A 13,851-nucleotide genomic window follows, 5' to 3' on the forward strand; every position below is an offset into this window, starting at 1 on the left:
GAGGTTTAAGGATGATAAAACGTTGGTTCCTGTAATGTATCAAGAAAAACTGCCAATTCAAATATCACGACACATCACCATTTAATATACATGATTCTATTGATTATTAGAAGTCCTCTGTTTTTATTCGACTTGAACCGAACTATTTCTAACGCCATAAACCGTACATATGGTGTTCCGGACTTCCGTTCAAACTTATTACATAATCACACCTTTAACACCATCATGGTGCATCATCACACTCACTGATCTTTTGTCGGGCTGACACATAACAGTGATGAGACTCTTTTAAAGCGGTATTATTGATTGCTGTGTCTTATGACCACCATTATATTACTTTGGGATGACAAGACAATCCCTCATTTCAAATATATAGTTTTGGTTTCTCTATTGTTCAGAAACCAAAAATCAAGGGATTAAAATGTGGAGATGAACTGGTATGCAATCATAACACTATTGTGCTGGGAGGACACAAGAGGGTATATATAATCAAAAGTATAATGGCCTATAACCATACGTATATAATAGCCTATTGTGCTAACATTTTCATTATCGATATCTATCAACGCGGACGACTTTTGATGCTCTCTGCCGTATGTGGCACACTTCCATGACACCATAAAATTACACCCCGAGTTCCGAGATTCGTTTGATAAGTTATGCATAGACATCATGTGCATATATTGAGGGGTGGGGGTGGGGGTGTTTTGTTTATTTGTCTGAAATATAAACGATGCATGATGATATAGATGATTTGATTATGAATTAGATTATTCCCCGGAAAGCACAACCCATACGTACCTCTTACCTATGTTCCCTCCGCCACCTATATATAACCTCCTCCTCCCCCCCTCCCCACACTCGATATCGACTCTTCCCTATTATTCCACTCCACTCTTGAGCCCCCCTCTCCCCTCCTTCCTTCGCACTTCCAATGCTCTCTCCCCTCTGTTTCTCTTTCTCCTTACCCTTACCCCTCCCCTCACACACACATACCCTCTTTCCCTGGCGATCTCTTTTATCTCTCTCTCTCTCTCTATTCTCCAATAAATAAATTGAATAAAAGTTAGTTTAAACCAGCTTTCTATGATATTGATCTTCCGTCATGCGACATGCACATAAATAGAGTTGCGTATAATAGTGTTTATAACACTGAAGTCATAATCTGTCAAGTGCCTATTGTAATGTCTGTGGAAATATTTCGATGGTCTATATATTTTCACAGTGAAATCAGCTTAGGCTAATTCGTAGTCTCAAGTCAATGCTTTCAAACTAAATCAATGCTTTCAAATGTAGACTGCTTTGTTCGACTTCTCTGCTCGTGAATATTGCACTGCGAAATTTAAACATTTCTTTTGTATACTTAGAGTAGGTAACTTCAAATCAAATAATTTTACGATCCACACCACTTATAAGAAACTGAAACCAAAACCGAAACTGACTGACACAAATGTTCGGTTTTAAACAAAAGGTAGAAACAATGAGTTCGATATCTTATGATTCAAGTGGTTAGGCAGGACAATAGGAAACCACGTGACCAAAACCAAAACCAAAACCAAAACTAAAACTATATATTTGAAATGAGGCAATGTTAACAAGTACCTTTTATCTTTATTGATCAGATACCTTTTACGAAGCCCTGTGCATGACAATATGTAAAATGTAGTTGATTGTATTGAAACTTCATTGTTTGTCAACCGTACTTTTCAGCTTAAACTTATATTTTACCAGAATCCTAACCTGTATATATGGTCGAATCCAACCAAAAGTGTCCACGGACAAAAATAAAAGTCCGAAATAAAATGTCTCCACAATTTTTTCCTTTTGCCCATTGATTGATGACATATTGGCCTTATAGGAACCAAAAGTGCCATTACTAATCTTGAAAAATAAATCCAGGACGTGTGATAGTAAATGTGATATGAAAACCCAATGTTACCTACGAATACCACTAGGATGCTTTCACTATCGCAATACTAATCAACCTAAAACAAATGGAATATGCCCATTAACGATTTTTTCGTGTAATGTAGACCACAGGGTGTCAGGAAAATGCTAGCTCAACCAGAAAATATTTGTTTTATTTTTATAACGCGATCAATATGATCTTAGTCAATTTATGCTAGTTTATTTTTAAAAATGAAGTTTAGGTCAGTTTCTGTATTTTATTTATCAAATGAGTATGAATCAATTTACACATTGTATAAGAACGAGTAGGATATATGTTTTCAAGAATATTAGGAATTATACGCATACACCTAACGCTTTATACAATGAAAAGGTGAAGAAACCCGGGTATTCGTAGGTAACATGAGCGATTTAACAATATCTATATTGAGTTTAGAGGTTTAAATTCTGCTATTATGGTAATGAATTAATAAAATGGTAGTTTTTAGATCTCTTTCACATGGTACGTCCAAATGAATAAATGCTATTACCTTAGATCAAAAGAATTTTGATGTTTTTAGCAAGATTTTGACCACTTCATTTTGATATACAAGTAGTTAATCAGCAATTTTACATAATAAATAATTGTTGAATGAATCCGTATATGGGTAATAATAGTGTCCTGGGGTACCGCTTAAAGTTTTTGACAATTAATTTCCATTGTTAGGGACACTTCATTACACATGTCATGTATTATGCTGTATTCGTAAGTAACATTTCAGTATTTGTAGGTAAGATTTAGACTTTTGGTGGATATCGCAATCAAAACTTCATTTTATAAAGCACTTTGAATGTATTATTTTCTTTATGTGCGTTTATTGATACTTTAGACCCTATCATGTATTAATAATGTCGGTTCACAGCGGTTGAAAGAGGATTGAAGTAAGAAACAAAGGCACTAAAGTGACTTTAATTTGCTTAATTGCACACAAATCGCTTAAAACCGTTGTTGCAGACTTGTGAAGTCCCATCTTGGAGTCAGTTACGCCTTGTGGCCTTTCGTTTGAGGGCAACTACAATTAGCTTTATACCAGGGTCCATCACTGTGTTGTCTAGATCATGAGACAATGAGAACAGTCGTTTTTACCATGGTATTCGTAGGTAACCCTAGCGAAAACGTCAAAGTTACCTTCGAATAAATCAATTTGGACACAAATTACTCAGAAACCAGAAGGTCGGTAAACATTTAAAATGAAGCACACATGACAGTTGACAAATCCAAGTATTTATCCCTTCTAATCTTCTTTGAAACTGATTTTTCTTTCAAATGAGCAGACCGTCGTCTATTTCAGTACATATTTTCAACAATTAAGCCGTATTCACTTTTGCATGGTGGGCATGTATGTGAATTCGCAACTTTCATTGACATATGATTTGATAGCAAACATACAGGCCTTCGTTATGTACAAATATGGGCATTGGCATGAATGGCGGTGTTTCACAATACTGTCATGATGTCAAATTGTATTCGTAGGTAACATTCGGTTACCGAAATTTAACTACGAATACTTGCTTTTATTGTTGACATCTCAGAAATATTTAAACGCAGGCTATTGAAACTTGGTAGAAATAAAGAGTGTATTACCCTGCACCTATTGCTTAACTATTGTTTACTATTCTCTCACTTTGTGGAAATGACACAGCTTTTAACATGTATTCGGAGGTAATGCATATTTTTTACCAAACCTACCTTTGTGCCATTTAGAATTTCTGGCAGCTAAACACAATAATAAAGATGTCCAAATGCAATGCATTTCAGTATTGGACATATCAAAGCTTGTATCAATTGCGCATTTATTAGTGATTTCCATTTTTTAAAGATATATCTAGTGCTATGAAAAATTGTATTCGTAGGTAATGTAAAAAAATACCACTCAAAAAATGATCATAAAAATTCATAATTATGTACAAATATGTGAAAAATTGAACAGGCAATCTTTGAATACACACCTTTCAGGAAATCAATTTAGATTAAACCCAATGACTTCTTTTCATAACTGATTTAGATGTTTTTAAAAATAATTTAAGAAATATTTTGACAAAATGGGCAAAATAGCATGTTTTGGGGTCTCTGTGTCTAAGTTTTTCACAGAAGGGGGTCTTATTATATATGGCGCGAAGCGTGTGATCAAGGCGAATAAACACAATACAAAACGAATGCCAATTGATTAATACTTTTAAGTTATGGCCCTGAACATGCCGTGTACACTTTTCGTTGGATTCGACCATATAATTGCTATGATTCCAGTACATTTAGTCTTATTTATTTATAATCAATTTACCGTGAACCATAGGATTACCAAAATCAATCGAGCAAGATATTTGTTTCTGTTAATAATCCTACTAATAATCCACTTAGTGATAGTGCATAATGATATATTGAAAATGTGTTCTCAATTTGATTTGATCATTGTCATTATGAGACATTAGTGTTGTAGAGTAAGAATTGGGCCACAGTGCAGTAAACGAGTGACACGGCTTTCGTTCCAATTCAGAAATACTTTGAAACCTAGATACTTTGACTGCAATACCATGTAAATCCTATGTACTTATCTCTAAGGTTTCCTTGTATTTAAACAAATATCATATAACACGAGTCAAATGAAAGCCACCGCTACAAGAACTTTGCACAAGTTGAACTCTAAAGTATTGTAGTGGATTGCCTCCATGCCTTGCAGCTTTCTTCGTGCGACCTAATTTGTAGTATTGGTGTCTGTTCTTGACAGTATACAAATGTTATCTTTTATTTCACTGGAATGAAAAATAACAAGACTTTGGTTTGTATAATTCAGACTGTATTTATTCCGGAGCAATATTTCTTCTCTGGCAGAATATTGTTTGCTATATATATTATTTATTCGTATTGGTAGGTCTTTGGTTTGCTTAATAAAATCTACTCATAACACGAAGCATAAGTCTAGAAATCAGTTTCCATTAGGCCGGGTAAAAGCAGAGATGTTATCGTTACCATTGGCAAGGACTCTTGTTAAAGCTCTAAAGGCGAGAAACATATGTTTTTACTAACAACTGAAAGTAATTGACCTTTTATAACGTGTATAAAAGAAGAACAGTGAGGAAAGAGCACAACCAAGTAAGGCAATAAAATGTTAATACTACCTTAGAGGAAACATTGACAATCTCTAAGTTACTGTATTTCTAGTGACAACACGTGTTATTAATGTTATCCCTCTTATTGAAAATGTTTTTATTGGACAGAAAGTACAGCTATAACATGTACAGCTATAACATGTATACTACAGGTCGATAATTCAAGAAATAAAGGGTAATGCTGAATCCTTTACACCTAACTAATGTGTCCAAGGTAGTAAAAACGCAAATAATGGGTGAGATACAGCCGAACCCATTATTTTTACTGCCGTTAAAGGATAAGACAGATAGATTTCTATTCTTTTACCTTTAAAGAGAAAATATAGCTTTTTTCTCTAAATTTTTAAGGTGGTACTACACCCTTTGATAAAGGACGTTATTTATAATAGAGATTGCGGAGAGGCGTTCACGGGAAACGCCATACGGGTTACGGATTTCTGCATTTTGCGGTAGAACGTCATAGTCCCGTTCACATCCAAACTAGCCTCCTACACAGCCAGTTTGTGTCGGTCCTAACGCTCGTCGTTCCTAGTATGTTCGTGATAGCCGCATAGGGTCTGAACCAAGACTACGTGTAAACGCACTTGCAATCATGATGGCGCTATGCTGAGACAAATAATCTAAAGGTAATAGGAAGCACCCATTGATTCACCTTGGGTGCATCGAACCAGAGAAGATTATCTTCTTTCATCGAACTACTTTCCTCGGTATTGATATGTAAATACGACTGGCTGTATCTATAATGTTCTAGGCATTCAGTCCAGATTAGCGATATTTGAGTTTTGCGGGCTATTGGAAAATGAGTATAGGCCTATATGTTCAAACGTGTATGCTATTTGTCTAAATAATCTAAACAGAGTTTGGTGTTGGATGCCTGGGAAGTCTTGGTGTATATTATTCGAATAACAAGAAACAAACTCCATTATCATATAAATAATACCCTGTTTACTTTCTAAAGCAAAATGAAAATAGATAATCTAATATGCCTAGTTCGATTACTACCCAGCAAACACAAATATATTACAGAAAACGTTAAATGTCGGGTTAAAGGTTATGTGAGGGTCAAGGGCATTAAAAAGTTTTAATAACATTCAAAAACCCTTTGTTCTAAACTTGCTGATAAATGTTCTAACACAATAGACACTTAAATATGTTTGCCAAATGATATTTTACTATAGCATTTCGAATTTTGGCTTAAAATGTTGTTGTATTATTTTTTCAGTATAACACGAGTTTTCATGATTTTTATATAAACATGCATCGATATGTTATCAAAACGTTTTAACTAAAACCAAAAACACATGCATTATCATGTTTTAAAAACATTTTGGAGTTTGCTGAATAGTATCCATAAGCAAAACACTTTGACAGCTGTTTAATGCACAACGAAAAAGCAAGGCGAAAAATAGCGTTGCACGAACTTCTGTTCCCCGTCCCAAACAGACAATTATACCGCATTTATGCCGTAACACGACACAATCTTGCCTAAAACGCCTCTTCGCAAGCTGATTTTTGGACGGCATTTTCCACACACAAATGAATAGGCAATCTGCCCGTTCGAATTCGCGTCGAAAAAAATCGAAATTTGTTCACTTCTTCTTGTCTATATGAGATCAAAATTTAACCCCCAAAATGGATTTTATTACATGTCTAACTCTACTTGTTCTATTAGGATACTTTGATTCGTTTCATAACATGATAAACATAACATTTTCCTGCATTTTATAATGCGTTTTTTTGTCATTTTGGAACGTCATTTTTGGCTACCAACCGCAACGTAATCGCCTTACGGTAATTCAACGATTGACCAATTCACAATAGATTTCACCCTCTAGAGGGCATAATAACCGATTTTCGACTAATGTAGCTTGCTGTTCGCGTTCCCGTGTCACGTTTCACGTTAATTTCGCAATCTCTCTATTAAGAAAAGAGGTACCGCTAGAATGTAACTCATTATTTAACATATATAATGAATCACTGAAATTTTAGTGAAGTAATTGGATTCCTTGCCCCTATAATATACATAGCTTTTGTTACCAGGGTGTAGTTATTTTTTTGAGAAAAATGCAAAATTAGTCACAAAATTTATCAGGGGGTGTAGTAAAACCTTATAGTTGTTTGTAATATTACATCAAGGGAAAGCGAGTGCGCGCATCCACAGCGCAAATGACGACGTGTTACAGAGCTTGGCCAATTTTTGCAGAATAAAGGGCTCTCACGTGATGTGTTTTAACAAATCCGAGAGTACAATTCTTTTAAAAAAAAAGGCCAATCCGGGTAATAAAATACAGGGCAATTGAGAAGCTACTGAATGATGTCATCGTGATCATAAGAAGGCTTCAATTTTAAATTGATTTAAACAGAACTATTTCAAACAAGTTGTGCAGGCTGGTCTCCTGGACGTTACTGATTACAGTATCACTACCATGAGGCATCATCAGGCTAACTGATCTATATGTAAATCTTTGTCTTCTTGAAGAATCTCATCTCGTAACAAGTAAGCTAGCACTCAGTATCCATTAGGTATGCGTGTTATCTTAACCAGTGGTATGTACGGGTGAGAAATTTGCGTGTACCGTCGATTACATTTACCTATTAAGGGAACGAGAAGAAGCGATACTGACCAAGCGAGCGATAAAATAAATGATAGAGATGAGGAAAACCACGGCCAAGCGACAGTACTGCTTGTCTCGAACGATATCCAAATTTAGATAACATTAACATTCATCCAATTTGAACAATTCATTGAAAGTACAAACGGGTTAAAGAAAGTGGAGCAGTGTAACAGTGTTTAATCTAGTTGGCCAAGGTTCCATAATACAAAACGCACTAACGCATGCCTCTCATTTAACTTTCAAGACCCAATTCAGTGACATTCCTAGGAAACAAGATGCTGTGTACTATCCCATGGGGAAAGGGAACTATGACGTCACACTCTAAATGCCTATAGCACATATATTCAGTTATAGAAAATTGGCGGTTTGTTGTGTAGCCCAATTATGCAGTTTTCAGATTCGCACTGAACATGCTGAAGAGAAAACATTAAGACACTTGTTATTGTCGCTTCTTAGCCGAAAATGACCATGATAATATAATTATGACGATACTTATAATGATGCTAGAAATACTAGAGGGTATGGAATTGGTCACATTGTTTCAATGCCGTTATATCATCCCCGTTTAATTACAACTTTTCACGCAAAAACTATATTGTTAATGATACGTAAAATTGCAGACGTGGTAGGGATGTAAATAACTCTATGTTGCATGTGTCCATTACAATTTCCTATGCACCTCTTTGGAGGGCGAATTTGTATACCGACCGATTGTAAATTTGGTTTGCTTTTGAGAACCGCTAGACACTGAAGACGATATCACTTTAGGGCACAGGAAATCGTTATTGATAAGTAATGTACAACCCTATAGGTTGTTCACTTTAACCGCTATGCACAATGCATGCTGGAATAGTCCATTGGGTAAAACAATCTAATAGAATAGTTCAACGTCAAAGTAAAAACCAAGTGGTGTGTTATGTTCTTAACATACGTGCCCGAAATTTATCGTACAATAGATGAGAGATTTGTGACCTATATTTCCAACAGTCTACAAGTTCTATGTCGAAATGCATTAAACAAACATTTCTGATGACAAATTATCTTATGACATTCCCTCCGAGCGCATCTCTTCATTTTAATTTGTTCTGGATAAAATTAAGACTTTAGTATGAAATGCATTCAAGATTTCAGTCAATACAATTAAAAAATTTCTTGAAAAAGTATTGTAAACTTGACATCAATTGTGCTCTCGTCATATAAACAGTTTGAGAATCAGGTAAAAGTTGGTTATCATGAGATTCAAATGCCCAAGCTTTTTTTTTAAATTCTTTTTAAATAATGAAAATATTTTTGACTTTCAAAAATACATTTCGCTTAGATAACTTTAATGCAGAAAGTCACACAGATATTTTGAAGTGCATTTTGGTGTATTAGTGTATTAAATCTAAACTTATTCATGTGTACGTTTTTTAGTGTCTCAGAATTTTGTAAAAAAAATACGAATCAAAACGTCCTAAAGGAGCTTGGGCCACTTTCGTGTCTTTGTGTAGCAAAAGTGACCGATTTGAGTTGAATTATGAGCCATGAGGTCAGGTCAGTTAATTGTTGGTCAAGAGAACCCATTATCTACCACTGGTAACCTGTAACCAGTGCTACCTGTTCAGGGTCGAATCGTCACACTCACCAGTTTTCTTGGAGGAAATCAATTGTGTGGCGGGTGGCTGGACCTGGTGAAAAAAATGGTACTTTAATTTATAAATTTGAAATAAATATCATAAATAGCAAATAAGTGGGATTTTGTGAAAATCTACTACTGTACGTGAAACATACTTTGATCTTACTGATATTTCAGCACAATACTAGTATGTACCCCAGTAAAAAAGTAGATCCGAGAAAAGAAAGTGTTTTTCGCCACACTTGATGCTTGGATGAACATAAAGTGGCAGTTAATTTTACAACTGGGATCTTAATCGATTGAGAACAAAAGTCCTTCGTTGGCTAAATATTTTTACCCCAAGGATTTTTGGTGCAGATTATTGGTTCGCCACCCCTCTGTGCTTTCATTGCTTACAGTGCATCGGCAACACTGACTGACATAAAGATTGGTTCATATTATAAGGTTTTATCTTCAGCACACAGACTTTACATTACCTCTTTGTTAATGAAGTGACGCATTCCATTTATATTACGGTGATGGTAATTGGATTCAGAACCAGATATGGAAGCATGCTGAAAGTCATTGACATGCCCGACTCGAACATGACACGTGGGTTCTTTATAACAGGTGATGGAAAGATGATAGTGACATTCAAGCCCAAAGTATGATACCACATACTTGATTACGTAACGGCATTAGCATAAAATCAATAAACTAGTACTGTCTGGCTAGCAGTAGCAGTCACGTTTACAGAATTTCTGCAACCGGGGGGCGAGAATTTCTTGGTGAGCTAAGAAATGATAATGAAATAAGTAAATATAACGTATTGAAGCTTCAATGGTCAAATATGGTTTAAATTGGAACAAATTTACTTTTTAAAGCTGAAATGGTCAAATATGAGATTAGGTTTGTCAAAATCACATGCACACATGCGTTTCTCTTCATCGTCTTCATGGCAGAAATCGCCATGATGGTAGGCTGAATCCACTAGTTCTTCAACAGCCACGCATGGCCATTTTGTTCCGACCTGTTTAATAATTTTGAGACCATGGACCGAGTTATAGCCTGGTTGCTGACCTCTGTAGATGTCACTGAACCTGGTACATCATCTGCTTTAGACTACCTTACCGTGTCATTTTATTATTCTCCACATATAAAATCCGAATTTTTGTCAGTTTTTGATTACAAAACGCACGGTTGTTTGTCCCAATAAACCGAACCCTCATTGCGCCCTCTTTTTCTCATATTTCTGAGAAGTTGATCAAATGTATTTTGGTATGTAAAGAAACCTTAAATCGTTAGCTTTAATAAACCAAAACAATTATTTCAATCGGCTAACAATTTTGAAGATATGCCCTCTTTAAGAAATGTACCCGTTTTTCACTTTGTCCACGGATGAGGTTTGGCTCCATCAAAGATTAAAACGAAACACACGGTTAATGACATGGATATGTAATAGCATTAGGCTTTAGAACGCATTCATTATGAGCGAGGATTACCAGCTAGCCTCCAACATTTTTGCAACCGTATTACAATGAGGGTACACAATGCAATTGATGCAATGAGGACCAGGGCTGAAACCTGTATTCGTCAAGGAGGCAACCAGGTAGAGGGCAAAGCAGCACAGTAAACTCACTCCAGAACCAATGACATACCAAACAGCCCTTTTCATGCTACCTTTTATCCAAAAATGAGAAAATGACAAGTTGTAAATAAAAAGAAAGCAAGAAACAACAAAGTAAGAAAGTAAGAAACATAATAAAACAAAAAGGCATAAATCCAAGAAAAAAACAAGTTTAATTGCAAGTTAAAGCAGATTGAGGAGGTGCAGCAATTTGCAGCAATATCTGGGTTCAACGATTAACAACAGCGGTGACAGCACAACTGAAATTAAGAGAAGACTGGCTATAGAGAGTTCCCGTGTTTTGAGTTACCCGCCATCTTGGAGGGAAACCTAAACTCCGTTTACAATTTTCAGAATACCAACACTCGCGCAATAATTAGCAAATGTTATTTTGTAGAATGTAGCACCAATAGGGTCATTGACCAAATCAAAGGAATGAGGAATACGGCGGTGCGAATCACGTTATAAACACTATTGTAGTCCGTTCCGCTTGAAAACACGGGAACTCTCTATTGTAAGGACAACTGTGCAGGGCATGTCAAGCATATGGAAAAGCAGAGGCCATCCATTGCCCTGAAGGTACGCCTACTTCGTGCAACTGTGTTTTCCATTGCTACTTACGGATGTGAGTCTTGGGCTATGACCAAGAATGATAGGAAAAGAGTAGATGCTTTTGAGATGTGGTGTTACAGGAGGCTTCTACAAGTGACATGGAAAGACAGGAGAACAAATTCCTGGATCCTCGACAAGATTGGTTCAAGTCTAACCATCAGAAACGGCATAATGGAGAGAAGCTGAACCTTCACCATTGAGATCTGAAGTCACCTGGCATCTGAGTTGTGGAAAGCAACTGGGAAAGAAGGGATAGACCTAATGTGGCGTGAGACTGGCGTCTATATTGTATCATCTGGAAAGAGAAGTAATAGTCGAGAGACTGGTGCAGGGTAGTATTTATTCCACTGCCGCAGAACTTTACCTGTGTACTGTACAGGGTAGTTTTAGTTCGTGTTTTACGATAACAAATTTAGGCTTAAATATATACTACATTCCAAGTAAATCGTGCAGACGCAAATTATGGTTATTATCAATTATTTTCAAATTTTCAGGTTCTGATAGGCAAACATTATGTATAAGCAAACGCTTTACAATCAGTAGAAACACTTTAACATTTGTTTTAAAAGAATAGAGCACTATTATCTAAATTAACCCAATTAGTTAACAATTTAATATGCCTCTAGTCAAGAATCTTACATTTTAAAGAGGAATTACAATCCAGAGGTCCAGAGCACCTCCAAAACACATAAAAAGCAACTCAAAGGCCAGTTTCAACTTTTAATTATTTCGCTTATCTGTTTTTCTATTGTATGTATTAGTCCCATCAGGCATTATGTCGATCGTTTTCAGGCTATACAATGATCGTCTAATATAGCATATAGTTCTTGATTGGTTTGCAGCGTGTCATTTGGTGGTCCATCATAATTATGGCATAGCCTGCATCTTTGGTCCAGATAATCAGTTCTTCAGACAAGTTCTTCTGTTGACCAATATTGTCATGTGTATTCCTGAAACCTCGAATCAATCACACTTGTAATTTAGGGCAGAAACGAGAAAGCCAATTAGGACCTTGTTTCTTTCTAATTGGAACAAATTGTAAGAAACGTTATAGTAATTACAGCTGGTGAAAACTGATCTGTTCACCAAAGAGACCAACTGATTAATAAAGTGAAATACGAAATGACGAAGTAAAAGGGCTTTACCTTTAAAGTGCTCGAAAACAAGGCAATGCTAGACATTCAATGGCAAATTGTGCGGATTATGTCATGATACAACTCGAAAGTGCCTGAGAGCACACTATTTAAAAAATACTTGTCAATTGATGCTGGTAATCTTCTTTCAATCTCTTCAACGATATTCGTTCGATGTCCTTACCCTGGCCATAACGTTGCTGTTATTTTATCGATATTTCATTCAGATTAGACTGAAGTGTTTAGTATGTTCTATCGTCATAAAAGATAAGCAGGGTCGGAATTTTGAGTAGGAGATGCCGGTACACATTCTTACTACTTAGCTGCCCTATTGTCTAAGGCGGTGTGGGTGGGTGGGTGTGTGTGTGTGTGGGAGGGGGGTGTTAATTTCAGCAATGCGTGAAGTCAAAGTGCCATAACTTCTTATTTTAATTATACAAAGAGTATACATTGTTGGAAAGAATCTAAAATAAACACTCATTGACACCTTTTGCGACAAAATAATAACAAAAAATTGGATTTTGTGGTTTTACTTAATCTTGAGACGCCATTCTAGGCACTAGTTGTTTTTATACATTATTGGAAAAACATTGACCAAACAAGGCAGCAAACTGCCTTACACTTACAAATAAGGCAACAAAAAGAAAATTTTAAATTAACAATGACACATTTGATGTACATTCTTGTTACTCCAGTGAACGTTGACATTTATGAATTCATATGCTACCTTAAGTTTCAAATTGGGGAGCCCACGGTCACACCTCAACAACCATACCATCCGCTACCATCCGCTACCAACAAACCCATCCACCCCACTAGTACCCGACATACACATGCACCCTTCACCCACTATCTGTCTATATTTACCCGCATTTACCAATTACCCACTTTCAGTTCAGTTACCCCTAAAGTTGGTTAAATAATACAACCGTTCTTTTAAAAAGACATCAGTCATGTCATACAAGGGCATTGAACATTGGCTTCAGGTGCATCGGTTAATAATAATCTATCTTTAATCTATATTTGAATTGTGTTACTATATTGTAGGAAACGATGAGAACGCTTGTCTGATCTTATATCAGCTCTGATATAGTAATACAGTTTTAACTCTGACCACATTCTGAAATAGAACATTGGTATGATATTGGGCAAACCCGTGGGTCTTAAGACTGTCTCTGAAATATTGTGCAGATGCACGGGCCATTAATTGCAAGT

This window comes from Amphiura filiformis, chromosome 5 (assembly GCF_039555335.1).
Source record: "Amphiura filiformis chromosome 5, Afil_fr2py, whole genome shotgun sequence".
Lineage (NCBI taxonomy): Eukaryota > Metazoa > Echinodermata > Ophiuroidea > Amphilepidida > Amphiuridae > Amphiura > Amphiura filiformis.